Source organism: Ornithorhynchus anatinus, chromosome 8 (assembly GCF_004115215.2).
Source record: "Ornithorhynchus anatinus isolate Pmale09 chromosome 8, mOrnAna1.pri.v4, whole genome shotgun sequence".
NCBI lineage: Eukaryota > Metazoa > Chordata > Mammalia > Monotremata > Ornithorhynchidae > Ornithorhynchus > Ornithorhynchus anatinus.
Genome location: NC_041735.1, coordinates 23687523 through 23707376, shown reverse-complemented (window position 1 = coordinate 23707376; position 19854 = coordinate 23687523). Strand labels below are relative to the sequence as shown.

Below are 19854 nucleotides of genomic sequence, written 5' to 3'. Positions count from 1 at the left end.
GAAACTAAGGTCGAGGTTTAGGCCACTGTCATGGCTAAGAGATTCTTGGCAGAGCTGATGTTGGCAGTGGGGTAGTGGCCAAAGCAGCCATTGTTAACATGGTCAAATCAGCTCTTCTGGTTTGGTTGTGGCTGAGGAATGGGCACTGACTTCCAACCCTGCCTGTCACAGCCACCTGATACCCCAGCCTGGGCAGAACAGCTGGAGATTCAGCTAACCCTCTTCACCTTTCCCTTCCTCTCCTTTCTTCCCCTACTCTTCTATCATCCTCATCCCATCTCTGCCCCTCATCCCTTTCTCCCCCTTCTTTCCTTTCCCCCTATTTCCAGCCCTTCCCACCCTTTTTTGAGGTCTGCCTTTACCCCGCCTTGGACTTGAGAAAAATCAGGTCATTTTAGCCTCACCCCAAAGACCTACCCACACGTATTCACATGTTATTGCATTCACAAGAGGATATTGGTTAGGAAGGTTCCAATTGCATTTAAGATGTCTTAGGAAAGAAGATGAGGAGGAGAGAAGGAAATCAAAGAGGAAGGAAACAAGCAAGGGAGGAGAAATGCTAAAAGTCAGGGAAACATTAAAGAATCTGACCCAGTGGTGAAATCCATCCATTTCCCTTTGAGCCGGCCCAGAGAAAGTGAGTTTTGGATCTTCTCGGGTCAGGGGCATAATGATAAATATACTTTAAATAATAGTTATATAAATATAAAAAAATATAATCTATGTCTGTTAATTTCTGCTTCCCCCCTCTAGACTGTAAACTCATTGTGGGGAGGGAGCATGTCTACTAACTCAGTTGTATTGTACTCTCCCATGAGCTTAATACAGTGCTCTGCACACAGCAGTGTTCAATGACTACCACTGCTTGATTGATTGACTGGCCATCCATCATGAACTAGAGGAAGCGTTAAAATGTGGTTGCCCCAGGCCTCATTCTGGGCCAGTGAGTGTTTCCCCACAAACTCCCACCTACTCTTCTCCATCAGCACCAGATCGCCGGCCCCAGCTACTCTCACTAGCCGAGCTCTGTAGAACAGGAGCGGGGCACCGGACAGAATCGGGGCACTCCTCAAAGCCATTTCTCTTCTGACCCGGCAGAGAGGTGCGTCAGGTAACCAGCGGCTCAGGGGGCTTCAAAGGATTCCCACGATTCCCTGGGCCATTGTTCCATGGACAAAACTCACCACCCGGGCCTTCCGATCAGAAAAAAAACTCCCGTCTTCCCTTCGTGCACACTCCTCTGCCAAGCCGTTTTGTGATGACAGGTCTGCGATGCCCTAGAATTGGTGAACTTTGGCCCCTGCTATAGATTGATCTTGGGCCTGACTGTATGTGACATGTGAACCAAATCAAACCACTTGTGATGTTTCCTAAGCCCAGAAGTCTCCTTGGAGTATAACGGCGCCGATGAAACAGTCGGAACAGCGAGCGAACAGTGTTGTCCCAGTCCTCTGTGATCTCTGTGCAGCTGCTGGGCTCCAGAGGACCCTCCAGATTTTCCACAGAGATGGTGCGACTCTTTTGTTTGCTGAATTCTAAGTCAATGTGTATTAACGCCGGTAGATTTAACATTTCTCTTTAACAATATCTGGAGGAAAGCCTCAGGCGATCACAGTCCTTACAGCTGTGGTACGCCGGGGAACGTGAAGCCGTTGAATAGGCTGCGCAACTAAACTCGCGCTCTGGCTGGAAAACTTCCCGAGTTGTTGCTGTTGCCTCGGATTTGATGATGTGTGTGGTGCTCATTTATGGGGCTGACATCTCCCTAGGACAGATATCCGAAGGAGAACAAAAGAGCTCAGATCTCATGTGGCCTTGAGAGTGTATCCACCTTCTCGCCGACCTTCACATTGTATCGATGCTTTCATAATGGACATCCAAGCTTACGGAATCAAAGAGAATATGAGAGCATTATTGGTTCCAACTAGTCAAGCTTATCCAGGCTTTTAACTTTAAAAGCCTTAGAGAAATGGCTTCTGTTTTGTTTTACATTTCACCCAATAGTACATGACATGGAAACCAATTAGCATTTCATGATGGCATGAAATAACACGCAAGCTGAAGTCATGCTCCCTTCATTTCTCCATAACACATGTTCAGTCTGACTGCCCAAGGATCATATTAGGGTTTATGTTACTACTTACAGAACCCCTGTAACTTTCAATACAAATTACAGTGGGTCAGAAACAGAGCATACGTCCTCTATTAACACTGGAGAAGAGAAGTAAATACTCAGCCCGTCACAATATTTATTTCTCTTTTTATTACCTTTTAATGTTTCAAATTACTTTTGGTCATAGATGTTGATGTCTATGATATAACAAGGCATATCCTGCATAAGTAAAACATTATGAAGGCTCTTGAGCTACATTGTGGCCTGAAGGGCAGAGACTGCTACTTAGTAAGTTGGGACTGAGTGGTAGGTAATAGTATTTCTTACATGCTTACTGGGTGCACAGCACTATTCTAAGTCCTGAATAATAACGATGATATTTAAAGTGCTTACTATATGCCAAACACTGTTCTAAGCACTGAACACTGTTCTAAGCACTGAACACTGTTCTAAGCACTGAACACTGTTCTAAGCACTGAACACTGTTCTAAGCACTGAACACTGTTCTAAGCACTGAACACTGTTCTACCTTTGAAGCTGGATGCTTTGGGCTGGTCTTTTCCCCTCCAACTTGTTCATCCCTCTCAGTAGCTCTCTAAACGGATCCTCTTAGTCTCAGGGAAAAGGAAGATTTCTAAGTAATCAGCTTGCAGCATAGTCTAAATAAATTCACTAGCTCATCAGGAACTTCTTCATTTCCCCTAAAACCCGGCAGATGACGGCTTCGAAATACTCAGAAAGAGCAGCCTAGTTGCCCTAAGGGACCCTGTTGCCTTATCCAGCTATCTCTGTCCAGTTGAATATTTCTTATCAATATTGTTAATGTTATATTTTTAAGCACTTATAATGTGCCAAACACTGTTCTAAATGCTGGGATAGATACCCGTTAATCAGGTCGGTCACAGTCCTTGCCCCATACCGAGCTCACCATCTTACTAGAAGGAGAACAGGTTTTGAATCCCCAATTTACAGTTGAGGAAACTGAGACCCAAAGAAGTTAAGTGACTTGCCCAAAGGTCACACTGCAGGCCAGTGGCAGAGCCAGGATTACAACTCTGAGGCCCATGCTTTTTTCCACCGGGCCACACTGCTTCAATAGTTGAGTTACATCATTTAGAAACACACAAGCCAGACTATCCCACAGGCAAGATGCCTCTTTACACAGTTGTATAAAGAATCTGTTTTGAGGAACTTTATTTGGAGGGGGTGGAGGGGAAGGGGTTCCTCAAACCTGGTTTTACAACAGGGCCAGTCACTCTTTGGACTTATTTTTCCTGCGCTCGAGTGCTCTTCACCAAGTCACCGCTCCATCACTGGCACAAGATAAATTGATCTCCAAGGTCCAACTTACTCAATACTATTTACTGAGCCCTTACTCTATGTGGAACACTATATTAAGCACTTAGGAGAGTAGAACACTGTATTAAGCACTCGGGAGAGTACCGTAGAATTACTAGACATGACCCTTCCCCTCAAGGAGCTTGCAACCTAGGGGAGTTTTTACTAATTTAATCCAGGAAGAAACTTGTTCTGGGGTTAGGAAGGGTATCCCCAGAGTCCAGTCATATTTATTGAGCAGTTACTGGGTGCCCAGCACTTTACTAAGCACTTGGAAGAATATAACAAAATGAGTAGACATGTTCCCTGACCAGAGTCCAAAGAAATAGCAATCAGTGGAAATCATTTTTTTTTAATGGTATTTGTTGCATACTATGTGCCGGGCACTATACTAACTGATGGGGTAGATACAAGTTAATCAGGTTTGATATGGTCTTAACCTCCATTTTACAGATGAGGTAACTGAGGCTCAGAAAAGTGAAGTGACTTGCTCATAGTCACACAACAGAAAAGTGGTAGAGCCAGCTTTAGAATCTAGGTCCTTCTGACTCCCAGGCCCATCCTCTATCCACTAAATCAAACTGCTTCCTTTATCGAGAGTTTACTGTGTGAGGAATGCTGTACTAAGCATTTGGGAGAGCACAGTAGAAGAGAATTAGTAGACACTATCTCGGCCCACATGGGCCTTAAAGTCTAGAGACACAGACGTTAAAATAAATTGCATCCTTGCCACCTAAAGAAACTGGCATTTCTGGCTTTCTCTCCAGCTCCATCTTCATCCCCTGACAGCACACTCCTTACACTCACTACCCAACTCCTCAGATCTTTCCATGAACATAATTGGCTGACCAAACACAAAGAGCCCCTTGCTGACAAGAGATAAGACCAAAATAGACAAATGCTGTTTACATTGGTGTCAAAATCCCTCTACTTCCTTCTCGGCTTCAAATGAATTGTAAATGTGGCAGGAAACTCTGCCCACTCTTCCTGCATCCTAGAAAGAAGAAATAAAGAAAAAGTAGCTTCTTACCAGCATTTCCCCAGGAATGTGTTGCTACTCCTCTACTCCCTACCTCTTAGGCGATTGATTCTTTATCCACTACCTAGCCACCAACCGCCTAATGCATTCCACAAGGCTCTTATCCAATCCCAAGGGAACCATGATCAGAGGCACCTGGAATGCATCATCATTGCTGCTGCAGGTGAGCAAAGAGGCAGGAATTCAAATTTAGGAGTACAGGTAAAGGAGTGGGACTAAAAGAGGGAAAGGATCTCTCCTTTAGGTGTGTGACTGATTCAGTGGCTGGAAAACAGGGTTATGCTGGAAAAGTTGGGTGAGAAAGATCAACTGGTGATAGGTTAACAGCTGATTTCTAACATGTAGCATCCCCTCCAATATATATTCTCCATGTTTTGTAGCTCCTATATAAATCCACTGGTTATACTCTAGACTGTAAGCTCGTTGTGGTTGAGAAATATATCTACCAGCTCTGTTATATTGTACTCTTCCAAGTACTCAGTACAGTGCTCTGCACATACTCAGCACTCAATAAATACCACCGATTTGTCCATTGGTTTTAGGATGTCTTTTTCTATCATTGTTTTCAGTGACGGTTGTTACTTCAGTTAACTCTCCTGTGAGAAATGCTCTCACTGATTCTTCCTTCTCTCTCTCCCTTTAAGACATCGGTTTCTGTTCCACTTTCTGAACATAGCTCCAAAGGAAGCCTGTAGTTGAGCTGAAGCTTCTCTTTATTTTTTGCTCCAGCAGGAGAATACATTTTCCCTTCTAAAATAAGAGCTTCCAGTACAGTCCCAGATTGCCTCTCCCTAAGTTGGGACCTCAGCTGGTATTCTCAGCTTCTCCTTGAGGAGACCCAGCTCCAACTCCCCAAACCTGTCTTCAGTCAGACTAGAAGAGGGTCTCCTTGTTCTTTTCAATTGCTTGCTGAGCTAGTCACCTCAGGGAGCAGGGTCCCTTGAATGAAGCAGTTTTTAGAGAACTGATGAGGATGCCCCAGGTCTTCAAATGATCTCTAAATTTGAAGGTAATGGTAGAAGCTAATTCAAGAGACCTGATTGCAATAATTAGGGAGGCAACATGGCCTGGTGGAAAGAATAGGAGATTGGGAATCAGGAAGCCTGTGTACTAATCTCAGCTCTGCCACTGGCCTGCTAAGTGGCCTTAGGTAAATCGATTAAACTCTCTGGGCCTTATTCCCCTCATCCTGCCCTCCCAACCTTATAGACTGTGACCCTCTTGTGGGACAGGGCCTGTGCTTGATCTGATTATCTTATCTATACCAGTCTTTGGTGCAGAGTGAGTGCTTAATAAATGTCATGACTAACTAAAACCTTTCACCAGAAGGAGGAGCACAATCTGCTCGTCACCCTGAACAATCCTCAGATCCAATAAATCTACAGCTGCATTGTCCCTGTTTCAGAATATTTTACAACCTTGGACAATTTTAGGGAACTCTATTTTGCGGACCCCATTGAAAACGTTTCAAGCGATTTACGACTTGGACCATTCTCACTGCTATTAAGTTGGATTTTTTGATCACCCACCTGCATTGAGTAATACACTAGGCATTCTACAGACCAAGGAAACAACCCTGGGTCTGGCCTTCTTCCTCTTGAATGTCAAACCCATGTGGTAACAGTAGTTGGCTGGGGCACCGAGTTTCCTCATATACCACAGGGAGCAGAATGATTCACGATGTCCTTTGGGTTAAGCCACAAGTACAGAACCAGGACTGTATAGCTGTCCCCCGAGGTCTATTCTCCTCCAGAGGCCCATAGCTAATCTTAAGCCGAGACCGTCGCTTTAAGGAACTCAGTGGTTGGAAGAGCAAGGAAGTCAGATTTTCGGTCCAACCGATAGGCGAGGGAGGAGGAAGCTGACCTACTCTTAGAACCACAATGTTTGTCTCCTACCCATCTGCCACTTTCTCACATTGGCGAAAGTTAGAGTTGCCCTGTTCTGTGAAAGAAGAATGGTTGGTCCAATTTCAATTAACGGCTATGGGATCATCCTGGGTCAAACCTTTAATCCTCATTATTAACCCCAGAGAGAAGGAAGATTTCAGGCCTCAAGTAAAGGTGAAAAAAAAAAATTCCTAAGAAGGTTGGTGAGAGTATTAACGTTTCACCACATCCAAATGTGAGAAAGTGGTCCCGTCTCTGTTGGGCAGTCAGCCAAGGATGTGGATATTAGGAAATAAGAACTAGTATTTAGAGGGAAAATAAAAATGTAAATGCAAGATTATATGACAACTTATGCAGTTTTATGGGGTAGTCACCAAAGTATCATTTGAGTCATAGCAAACACCAATTCTCCAAGAGTTAGGGTAGCCTTAACAGTGCTCAGTGCTTAGAATAGTACTTGGTACATAGTATGTGCTTAAATACTATTATTATTATTATTATTAACTAGGCAAATGCCTTGTCCAAATCTCCCTGCCCAAGATTCATTCAACTGTATTTACTGAGTCCTTGTGTGCAGAGCACCACACTAAGTGCTTGGGAGAGTACGATAAACAGTCACATCTCATGTCTACAACAAGCTTCCAGTCTAGAGATGAATTTGCCATTTCAAAGGGGTTTTAATTAAGGGATTTTTGAAGGAGTGAATTTTGAGATGACGATTCCATACTTGCAGCCACAGAAATATAAAACTCCGCCTATTGAAAAATCCCTCCAGCAACAACAAAATTCCCCCTCACTGCTGGTATGTCTCAGACAACTCCCAGTTGCAGAGAAAATAGAGGGGAAAAAAGCAGTTTTCACATAATAGTCGTTCTATAGACCTCCACTGTGTTTTTATATAGTGCTTCGCATGCCGGTGTTATGCACACAAACCCCCTGAGAAGTCTTATTCCCGGGATATAGGAGTAACGGAGGTCTGCCGTAGGCCACACAGAGAGAATTACAAAGCCAGGATTCCCACGTGCCATTTGCAATTCCTCTCGCTGGGCTCCATTTACTAGTGAGTGCTAGCCGCTAGTCACGGTTATGTGCTCGTTAGCGTCACCGGAGACTGGCCTGAGGAGAACTTTGCCAGGGTCACCTGGGACCTGGCCAGGAAGTTGGCTGAAAGCTCCAATTTACTCCAACTCCATCAGCCTCCAAACCGGGAAGCAGGATTTTGGAATGCTTCTGCTTATTGGTTTCAGACACTGATTGAAAGGGATAGGAATCTGTGTCTAGTCTCCTGGTCCCCAGCCTCCATAAATTTCACTTGAAGTCCCAGGCCCACGTATCTCCATTTTTCCTAACGTCTCTGCTGGTCTATTCTATGGAACACGCAATGCTCCGGGGTTCCTGAATCTGCAAACCACAGATCGGGTTAGGAGTCGTTCCTGAAGCTGCGTTCTTTGCGGTGGCTCCTTCTTCCTTCCAAAACAAGTTTGCTTGGGCACTGTTTGCTTTGCTTCCTTTCCTATGGGAATGTGCCCAAGAGATGCTATTGAACATCTCTTCTGCAAAGACGTTGCCACACCATAACCCAACACGCATAAATCCGATCCTCCTCCAGGAGCCAAAACAGCAAAGCCAGACCTCCTTGCTAGCCCTGTGGTTAAGCTACCCACTTCCTTCCTCCCTCCGAGGAGACAAGGCCACATGTTTTTCAAGGATCTTTTTAGCTGACTTGGGAGTGGCATCATGGGAGCAAGCAAGACAGTAGTGTCCCTTAAAGGTTTGGAGGAACAGGGGAAGGTCACCTCCAAACTGGGCTGCTGAGGAGCTGGATAAATCCACTGATTCATTCAATCTTTCATTCAGTCGTATTTATTGAGTACTGACCGTGTACTAAGTGCTTGGAAAGTACAGTTCAGCAATAAAGAGAGACAATCCCTGCCCACAACAGGATCTCTTCTTGCCCCTTCACGCAGGGTTTCTTCTAGATCGTAAACTCACTGTGGGCAGGTAATGTGTCTAACCGCTCAGTTATACGGTTATATTATATTATACTCCCCCAAGAGCTTAGGACAGGGCTCTGCATATGAATCATATGAATATGATTGATTAAGGTGTCCTCCTGGACCATATGGGGGAGACAAGACTCCTTCCAGCCCCTTTGATAATAACAACAGCAATAATATCATTTAAGTGTTTACTTTGTGCCAAGCACTGTGCTAAGCAGTAAGGTAGGTACAGTGCAGTTAGGTCACAGTCCATGTCTCACTTGGGATTCCCAGGCCTTGATATGCTGCTCCCCTCTAGACCGTAAGCATGTAGTGGGGAGGGAGCGTGTCTACCAACTCTATTACATTGTATTCTCCCAAAAGCTTTTTTAATCAATCCATCAATCCCATTTATTAAGCGAATACTCTGTTCAGAGCACTGTAGTAAGCGCTTGGGAAAATGCAGTATAACAGAGTTGGTCGACACGATCCCTACTCACAACGAGCTTACGTTCCAGAGGAACTTATTTCAGTGCTCTGCACACAGTAAGTGCTCAATAAATACAATTGCCTGATTGATTGATATCCACCATGGTTAAGGTGGAGAGTTGATGACTGCCCTGGATTAACTCTCCCCACTGCCATGCTTCAGGTGGACGCATCGTTAGATATCATTAGGGCCAATACCTGCCCTCCTGCACGAGATGGCCAACAAGCAAGTCCTGGGGATTGCTGGGACAGGATTGGGCTTGCCCTAGCGCCAGGCCCTGCTACCTTCTGGGACTACCTTAGCCTACTGGAAAGGGCACGGGCCTGAGAGGAAAGGGGCTCGGTTTTTATCCTGGCTCTGCCACTTACTTGCTGTGTGACTTTGGACAAGTGACAACTTCTCTGTGCCTCAGTTTCCTCATCTGTAAAAATGGGGATAACTGTTCTCCCTTAGACTATGAGCCCCCTGTGGGACAGGCCCTGTGTCTGACATGATTATCTTGGATCTACCGCAGTGCTTGGAACTAGCACTTAACAAATATCCCGATTAACGTTACCAAGTTGACAAAAATGACCAGAGGTAAGTTTAGGATTGCAATAGACAATCAATCCATGTGCTTAACAAAATCCTCATAATTCCAAACAACCGATCATCAAGCAATGAGTTTCTGTGGGTTGTTTCTTGGAAACAATCATGGTCCTCAGGTCAAAACCTAATTTACAGATCCATAATTAAAATCTCCAGGAAATCCCATCCCACAATCTCCAACCTCCATTAGTTTATGGGAAGCTTGGGGCTATGACATCGGCCCTCCAGGATCCCGAGATGTTTGGCAGGAGGGTTGATCGATGATCTGTGCTCTGACCGAAGAGCCCTAGGGGCATTCAGCAGGGGCCACATTTTCAGAGGATAGAATGCAGGTGCAGATTTTTAAGAAATCTCATGCGGAGATTTTCTGTCCCATTGAAGTTCTCCAGCGTGCAAGTAGTTTCACTCCAACTCCCAAGTCTTCAGAGTAGACCTACCTATAGAAGCAGCATGGCCTGCCGGAAAGAGCACAGTCATTCATCAATCGAGCAATTACTGTGTGCTGAGCACTGTACTAAGCGCTTGGGACAGTGCAACATAACAGAGATTAATAGACAGTCTAGAGAGGGAGACAGACATTAATATAAATAAATTATGACTATGGACATTAGTGTTATGAGGCCGAGGTTAAAAAAAAGGGAGCAAATATAAGGGCAAGGATAATGCAGAAAGGAGTGGGAGAAGAGGAAATGAGGGCACAGCCCTGGGAGCCAGAGGTAATAATAATGTTGGTATTTGTTAAGCGCTTACTATGTGCCGAGCACTGTTCTAAGCGCTGGGGTAGATACAGGGTAATCAGGTTGTCCCACGTGAGGCTCACGGTTAATCCCCATTTTACAGATGAGGTAACTGAGGCACAGAGAAGTTAAGTACTGGATTCTCATACCACCTCTACCAACTGCCTTCTGTGTAACCTTGGACAAGTCATTTAACTTTTCTATCACCTTAATTTTCTCATCTGTAAAATGGGGATTCAATACTTGTACTTCCTCCTAATTAGGCTGGGAGACACATATGGAACAGAGACTGTGTCCAACCTGATTCTGTTGTATCTACCCCATTGTTTAGATCAATGCATCACTCATAGCAAGCACAATATTATTATGGTTATTATCATTTTTGCAACAGAGTCCTGTTCTCCTTGGCATCTGTAGGTCACTTCTCCAATCTGAGAGCTCCCAGCCTGTGTCAGAGACAAAAAGACCTCCAAAAACTGGAGCGGTATGAAAACCTGGAGTCATTCAATCAATCCTAATTATTGAGAGCTTCCTGTGAGCAAAGTACAGTACTAAAAACTTGGGAGAGTGCAATAATAAAAGAGTTGGGAGACATGTTCCCTGACCATAATGAGCTTACAGTCTAGAGGGAAGGGGGTACTTGAAAGGTTCTTGCAAGGGAGTTATTCGAATTTGTATTTATTAGTATTTGAACCCCTTAAGCACTTTGACAGTCACCCCACCATCAATCCCAAAGCTCTTATGTGCATATTCCTGTACTCTGACACTTCCCTTATCAGCAATTTATTTTAATGTCTGCCTCCCCCGATACTCTGCCAGAGAGTACATTTGGGCAGCTGATCATTCCACCAGTCACAACACTACAAATGCATGCCAACTTCATGTTCACGTTGTGGTAGTTTTATTGCAACAGTGTCATCATTAGAGAGGCACCACAGCCTAGTGGAAAGAGCACAGGACTGGGAGTCAGAAGACCTATGTTCCCCCACTAGGTTATAAACTACTTGAGCCGGGGAGAGTGTCTACCAACTCTATTGTATTGTACTCTCCCATGCACTTAGTTCAGCGTTCTGCACACAGTAAGCACTCAATCAGTACTATTGCTTGATTGAAGATTTATGTGGACTATCTGAGAATGCTGATGAGAGAGTAACAGAGCATTTACATATGCCTGCTTGGCCTTTATTCTTGTCTTGTGCCGTGGAGTCATCACCGACCCAGAACGACACCACGGACACATATCTCCCACAGTGCCCCACCCTACATCTGCAATCGTTTGGGTAGTGTATCCATTGAATTTTCTTGGTAAAAATACATAAGCGGCTTACCATTGCCTCCTTCTGCCTAGTAAACGTGAGTCTCCACCCTCGACTCTCTCCTGCGCCGCTGCTGCACAGCACAGGTGAGTTTTGACTTGTAGCAGATTGCCTTCCACTCACTAACCACTGCCCAAGCTACGAATGGAATGGGTAGGCCTCTGCTTGATTCTCCCTTCCATAGTTGAGACTGGTAGAGTACTAGAAACCCTCCAGCTGTGACCCTGGGAAGAATATGGTCTCTTTAGGGCTGGTTTAATAAATCAATGTGGTCTAGTAGATAGAAAATGGACTCAGGAGTCAGAGGACCTAGGTTCTAATGTTGGCTGTGTGACCTGAGGCGAGTCACTTAACTCCTCTGTGCCTCAGTTCCCTGAGCTGTAAAATGTGGATTAAAATTGTGAGCCCCATGTGGTACATGGACAACGTACAAGCTGATTAACTTGTATCTATCCCAGCGCTTAGAACAGTGCCTGGAACATAGTAAGTGCTTAACAAATGTCATTAAAAAAAAATCACAAAAACCATTTACCACTGGTCAACAAGAAGTATAAATTCAGTGACTTTGTGTGAAGCGTGTTGTCTTTCATGATCTGTGACTGACCAAAGTCTACTCGTTCATTTGCAGGGTCATTTGGGGAAGCGAGGAAAAACAAAGCAAATGTATTCTCGGTGGTTATTGATATGCCTGACCCCTGATGTTCTGTAAAATATTTTGCAAATTATTTGTGAGTTATGGGTAATTGGAAACTATCAATGTGAAATCTTTACTGTAAATAAATATAATATTAACTTATTAACTCAATAAGAGGCACAGTGTCAGGGGTTAATACTGGCCTGCTTTATTAACCCCTTGCCCACAGTTGACTACCTCAACTTTACTGCTCTGTTGGAATGTACAATTCTTAGCTTGCCTACCCCAGAAACCAGTATGTAAGAGCCTAAAAAGTGGCAATTCTTGGCTCGTTCCAATGGCACATGATGATGGTGGTATATGTTAACTACTTACTAAGTGCCAAGCACTGTATTAAGAACTGGGGTAGATACAGGATCATCGGGTCAGGCAGACCCTGGTCCACATGGAGTTCACAGTCTAAGTAGGAGGGAAAACAGGTATTTAGTCCTTTTTCCAAATGAGGAAACAGAGGCACAGAGAGTTAAGTGTTTTGCCTGTGGTCATGCAGTTGGTTAGTGGCACCGCCACGATTAGATTTCATCCATCAAGAAATCAGTGGCATTTATCGAGCCCTTACTGTGTACAGAGCACTGAACCAAAGTGCTTGGTACAATACAATAGAGTTGTGAGCCAATTCCTTCACTGAGGTAGTTTATAAACTAATGGGGGAAACTCAGATCTTCTGACTCCCGGGTCTGTGCTCTTTCCTTCAGTGACGAGACTGTCGCAAAAAAATAGGATTTCTGCACCATACCCATGAAGTCGGTTCGCATTTATCGTGTTAGGATTGGTGGAATGATCAGCTGTCTAAATGGGCTCATTGGCAGAGGCAACATGTTGCGACTAGAAACCATGTTCTGGTTGTCCTCTTGATATCCAGATTAGGGGTAAAAGAATGAGCCACTTTACTTTCCTTCTAGGAGCCTATTATGGTCCTTTCATCCACATATTTACTCAAACCCTCTGTAAACCTATTGTGACATTCAGCCTTTACAACTTCCGGGGATAAATGACATTCAGCCTTTACAACTTCCGGGGATAAAGGAATTCCATATGCTTACTTCGAATCGCATGAGAAAGTGTTGTTTGTTTAGTTTTAGTTTTGTTTGGTTTCTCTTCTGTCTTTTTATGTAGTCATTAAACACTTACTATTTGTCAAGCACCATACTAAACATCTAATACAAGATAGTCAGGGTGGGCACAGGGGGGTTGGATTTAGTCCCTATCCCACACATCAGGCTCACAGTCTTAATCCCCATTTTATAGATGAGGTAACTGAGGCACAGAGAAATTAAGTGGCGTGCCCAAGGTCACTTAGCAGACAAGTGGCAGCGCGGAGAGTAGAACCCAGGCCTGTGCCCTAGCCGCTAAGGGACTATTTTCAAGCTTCAAAGGATATCCCCTTATCTTCATCATCAGTGGTTTGACTGAGCACTTATTGTGTGTACAGCACTCTACTAAAGCAGTAGGGAGAGTACAACAGAATTGGTTGACAGTTCCTACTCCCATCAAATTCCCCCTTATTCTGGCAGTGTAAGATCTGTTGAACCAAATTTCATGCTCCTCTTGTCCCCATTCATTAATCAGGTCCTCTTTTAACCTTTGTCTTTCCACACGGAAGACCCCTAACCCTTTTGCTTTCTTCATATCTGGAAACTGGTCCATTAGCTCTTCGATGTGTGTTCCGAGTGGAAACCAGAATGCCTGATGTTTCAGGTGCTGTTCCTAACGACTTTTTTTCAGAAATCATGCTTTGCCTAGATTTCATGAGGGGAAAACTGATATTCAGTACATAACTTCCACATGTGGGATCTGAACTGGGAAGATACAACTGCACAGCTGGGGGTTCACCAGCTGTGAACCTCATTTCCAAGATGCCCCGGAGGGTTGTCCTCAGCAGGTTGTCTTGACTACAAGTCTGTTGTATTGTACTCTCCCAAGCACTTAGTACAGCTTTCTGCATACGGTAAGCACTCGATAAATAGGATTGATTCATTGATGGTTAGGCCACCTGACCATCACTCCCCTCTCTGTCTCACCATCTTGCCTCCGGCCTGGATTGTGCAGGACAATCTTAGGGCAATCCTCAGATTCTGAGCAGCAGGATGAAAAAAGGGGTAAAGAGGCAGAGAGGCCAGCAGCCTTTAGCGTTCGATGTAAACTGTGCTGACTCTGGGGCCAATGAGGAGGCAAGCTCCACAGCTATGCACTTTGGACCTGTCGCCTTATCTCCGCGAGCCCAACTTAACCAGTTAAAGCAACCTGACATGAATTATAATAAAAAAAATCACCAGTTACTAGCTCTCTTTTTTCCCCTGAAAATTTAGCTGGGGTGTAAGAGCCCGTAGAAAAGAGGGTACATCTGCTCAGATTTATTTCTATTGTTTTTTAAGTTGTTGAGCCATTCATCAATCAGAGATGTCTTGAATGGTATTGCTCGGTGGGAAAATAATGATAATAATGGCAATAACAATCGTATGTGTTAAGTGCTTTCTATGTATCAGGCACTGTACTAAGCGCTGGGGTGGATACAAATAAAATGAGTTGTACATAGTCGCGATCCCATGTGGGGCACACAATCTCAATACCCATTTTACAGATGAGGTAACTGAGTTACAGAGAAGGGAAGTGGCTTGCTCAAGGTCACACAGCAGACAAGTGGTGGAGTCAGGATTAGAACTCATGACCTTTTAATACCCAGGTGCATGCTCTTTCCATTAGGCCATGCTGCTTCCCATTTTCTCCACTGAGAAAATGCCCAGTGACTATGGAATCTAGTCAGGCAGTCAATCGTATTTATTGAGTGCTTACTGCATGCAGAGCTCTGTACTAAGCACTTGGAAGAGTACGGTATAACATTATAACAGATACCGTCCCTGACCACAATGAGCTAACAGTCTAGTCCAATCCCCCAAATCTTAGAACTAGGCCACACACTTGAAGATGGCTTTAAACAAACATATTCTGGGTTAGGGATTATAAAGGCTGGTTAATGAAAGACCACCAGGCCCTCACCTGTGATATCATGCAGGGATAGGATGGCTTAGAGAAGAAGATGTAATAAAAGAGTGATGGGTGCTGAGACGTGTTTTATATACCTCTCCTTCCCCTCTGAGAGGAGTGATTTTGGCCAAGTCACTTTGCCTACTCTGGTTCAGGATGCCCATCTGAAAACTTATTTCTTTCTGGAGATGGCTGATAAGGTGTGATGACTTCATATAGTATTGTTACAAAGTATTAAGAGATCTTCGGAGAGAAAAGATCACACGTAACCAGAATTAGTTGGAGCAATCCTGGATTTCTCTAGGCAGTTCCGAGGTACTTGAGGAAAATATACCAATATCACACAATTGAAACTCACCTAGAAAAATGAGTCTGCCTATTTTGCACCTTTCCAACCCCATTCCCTGCCCCAGGTTGATCTTTTTTCTTTTAAATGCTTGTCTCAGGTCTTGCTCAGTTTAAGATCTGAGGCATTCTGGGATTTGTGACAAAGTTCCATAATGCTAGCCAGATTTAGCCTCAGAGTTCCCTCATCTCCTACAGTCATGGTTGCCTAAGGCCCCTTCTAAATTGAAAGCCTTACTGAAAGCCCACCTCCTCCAGCATACCTTCCATGATTAACACCCAGCATCCCAAGTCATATAAACCCACCATCCAACTCTAGCTCTTAGATTCTTAATTACATCCACCCTTAACTAGCGTGCATCCACGTTTATCTACACGTGCAATTCAATTTATTTTGATTACTTTGTTCATATTTTTACAACTGCCTTCCCTCCGGTTAGAGATTAAGATCCCTGTGGTCAGGGAATGTGTTGCTTGTTTCTTACTTTCCATGCACTTAATGCAATGCATTGCTCCCAGTGGATATAGAAGATAAGCAACTATTAGTACAATTAAAGGGGCAGGGAACTCTAAAGTCGCCAAAGAGAAGTTATCTAAGGTGCAAATGATAAATTGATTTTCTTTTCTAGTTCAAAAGAACCTGCCATCCTCAGCCCACCCACTCACAGGACTTAATCAGAAACTCAGTCTCTCTGTCTTTAACTATCCTCTTTTGATATAGAGTCCCAGGCAACAAAGTCCTTATACTTTTCAACTTAGAAATAACAAAACCAACTTGTGTTAAGTTGTGCAACATTTTCTAGTCTGAAGAGGGAAAGGGAACACCAGATGAGAAAGATGCCAAGTGTCAGTCAGATCCCTGGGTCAATTATGTAAGGCAAGAACCTCATTGAATACGGTGATATAAACCAATTTAGCCCCACTGAGGACCCCTTCCCCGTTCTGGAATGACTTTTATATGGTATTTGTTAAGCTTCTACTATGTGCAAGTACTGTTCTAAGCAGGAGTGGGTGGATATAAGCTAATCAGATCCTTTCAGTGCAGGCTAGAGTGACCAATAATAAACAATGGAAAAGAGAAGTTCTGAGATGAATAATCCAATAACCTTGCCACGGTTAGGCGGAGTCCAAATGAAGGGGGAGAATTTTGAATCCTGTTGAGGAATTGCACACTTAAGACATCTGAACTAGCTAGCGATGTCATGATCCCTTGCATATTGATCTCTGGACTTGCAGAAGAAATGTTTCCCATTTTCCCCCCAAATAATTAAAGTATAATGTTTTATGGCCTGATAAAATTTACAGGGGCCCTTGGTACGTAATTATAGTGCTTCTTTAAAAGAGACCCCATAAAAGATGCATGATTAGAAAGTTAAGGATCTGGATAGAATTACAACGACGTGGCAAATAATTTACAAGCGATAAACTATGCTAGGGAAAAAAAAATTAAAATAGCTGGTGATGATGAAGTCCAACAATTAAAATAATAAATTCCCCCAAGTACCAGGGGATGGTTTTCTTGTTGTCTGTTTCCTGGGGGATTGGTTTGGGAAGGAAGCATCTTTTTCTGAGACTGCTTGAAGCTGACATTTCCACTCGTCATGGCTTGGCAGTTCAGACTCCCTGCATTGCTTCTCGTCAAATTTTATAAATTGCAAAAGATAAATATTCTGTAGGAGTGATCCCTAACTGTATCCTGTTAACAATACAGGGCAGTAGCTTAAAGGATTTTATCTGCCACCAGACGTTGGTTAAACTTTATCGAATCTGTTGATTAGACCTCCCCCGGCACCCCCCACCCCACACACCCATCATCCAAATTAAAGTGTGAATAATCTCAGAAAGAATGGGTGAAAAGTTACTATTTCTTATGAAGACAAATGGCATATAGGGGGTCTCATCTCTAAAATAATTTAACCCTAATATATTATGGTGCAAATGATAGCAGTGCATTCACTGGGGCTGGGAAGAAGGTTTGCACAAGTTAAATGTCTGTCCAGAACATAACCTGAAATGAGAGTGGATGCCTGAAACAGAATTTAAAAAGGTAATTATGTAAATAGAGATGCTATGTACTGGCATCTCTAACTACTGTCTTTCATCTCAAGTTCTCTGCATATTAGACTGCCATCAACCTTCTGAGAAGCCTGAATGGCGAGGTAGGGTGGATCCGGCATCAAAGTAAAAAGAATCCAACCTCAGAGCTCTGAAGTCTCCCTTCTGAGGAACGAGGTTGATGATAACACATTAGTCTGGCTTTAGGAAATTCTGGCATCCTGCGGCAAGCTCCCAGGGGTCAGGACTACCTATACTCTAAGCCCCCAAATTGTTTCTTTATGATGCCTAGGATAGTTCCATGCGCCTGGGTGGGACACACTATAATGATCATAATGAGTGTAGGCACACAGTAATGACTCTAGACTGTAAGCTCGTTGTGAGCAGAGACTGTATCTGTTAATATTGGTATATTGTACTCTCCCAATATACAGAGCTCTACACGCAGTAAGTGCTCAATAAATACGATCGACTGACGTTCGACTCATAAGTAATGGAGTCTGCTCATCACCTGTGAGTGAAAAAGTAGGCCAGTGTAGCTCTGTAAAGGAATCCAGTGGGTGTAGCCTCTGTTGGAGCAAAAACAGGCATCCCTAAGTACCAGAAAAATGTTCTTCAGCTCTGGGGCTTGCTCATGCATGACAGTGCTTTGAAGGGGTCGTTTGACTCTGAGCTTGAGGACTTTGACTACTGCAGCATGGCTCAGTGGAAAGAGCCCGGGCTTGGGAGTCAGAGGTCTTGGGTTGGAATCCCAGCTCTGCCACTTGTCAGCTGTGTGACTGTGGGCAAGTCACTTAACTTCTCTGTGCCTCAGTTCCTTCATCTGTAAAATGGGGATGAAGACTGTGAGCCTCACATGGGACAATCTGATTACCCTGTATCTACCCCAGTGCTTAGGACAGTGCTCTGCACATAGTAGGCGCTTAACAAATACCAACATTATTATTATTCATCTGGGAGTTGCCAAAGGGGAGCCACTGGAAACTTCTTGGCGTAAAGATAAGGCTTTGGGATAAGCAAAGATTTTTAAGAAGAACTGTGGAAAAAGTGCTTCTTAGAAATGTGAGTGGGTCGAACATAAGGAGGGCAAAGTATGTGTTCAGGGGATCTCGGGTGTGACTCTAAAGTCTTTCAGGACCTAATAATTAATAATGATAATTATGGTTCTTGTTAAGTGTTTACTATGTGCCAAGCACTGTTCTAAACACTGGGATAGATACAAGTTAATTAGGTTGGACACAGTTCCCACGTGGCGCTCACAGGCTTCATCTTCATTTTACAGATGAAGTAACTGAGGCCCAGAGAACTGAAGTGACTTGCCCAAGGTCACACAGCAGACACGTGGTGGAGCCAGGACTAGAACCCAAGTTCTTCCTACTCCCAGGCCCACGGTCAATCCTCTAAGCCACACTGCTTCTGTGTATCCTGGCCTGGGAACCTGTTGTCTTTCCAATGCTCAGCCCGGGAGAATCATTCTTGAGTCCGATAACTCATCTTTCAGCCCATTCGATAATTCTGCCTTAAGTATACTAGGGAGATTTTTTTTTTTAATTTACTCAAAGTAACAGTGGATCAATGCAGAAACATAATTTGAATTTCTGTGAATATATTACAATAGTCTGCTCTCTTTCTCTGGCGCAGGCAAAACTCTATAGGCTTAACACCTCCTAAAGATGAACCTTGGGAATGATTTAAAGGTTTTTCTTGTCACTTGCAATATCAATCAGAGCTGCCTCCCCCATGTCTTGGCTCAATAGAAGATGACAATCAGGACAGGGACCAGAGAAAAGGAGACATGAGCGAAGAGCAAATATTTCCCACAGAAATGTCCTTCTGCCACTTACACTTTAGCCTGAGGACTTAGATGAAACTCTGAAGCAGTCTTCTTGTGGTTTGTTCAGTGGAAAATTCACATGGTGTTCTGAGCAGCTGTTCTACCGGATCTTCAGTCCTCAAGGCAGGGAAAGATCTGTAGGATCTGTACACATCTGAGGTGTACTGACTTCGAGCCTATGCTAAGTCACTGTGCGGGAGGAGTCTTCTACTGAAACGGCATGACCTAGTGAAAGGAACACGGGCCTGGGTGTGAAGGGAGCTGGATTCTAATCTTGGCTCTGCCACCTGCCAGCTGTGTGACTTTGGACAAATCACTTAACTTCTCTGTGCCTCAGTTTCCTCATCTGTAAATGGAATTATATACTTTTTCTCCCTCCCCCTTAGACTGTGAGTCCCATGTTGGACAGGGACTGTGTCTGATCGGATTATCAGCACATAGTACAAGGCTTG

The 19854-nt window shown here is 43.9% G+C and overlaps 1 long non-coding RNA gene across 1 annotated transcript; it reads right to left on the bottom strand.

Moving 5' to 3' along the window:
* Window positions 1–9428: 9428 nt before the first annotated feature.
* LOC120638579 lies at window positions 9429–19601 on the bottom strand. Its single transcript, XR_005660300.1, has 2 exons — window positions 19413–19601; window positions 9429–9891 (listed from the first exon to the last, which is right to left on the bottom strand). It is a non-coding gene; the product is annotated as an uncharacterized LOC120638579 (long non-coding RNA).
* Between the last annotated feature and the right edge of the window lie 253 nt (window positions 19602–19854).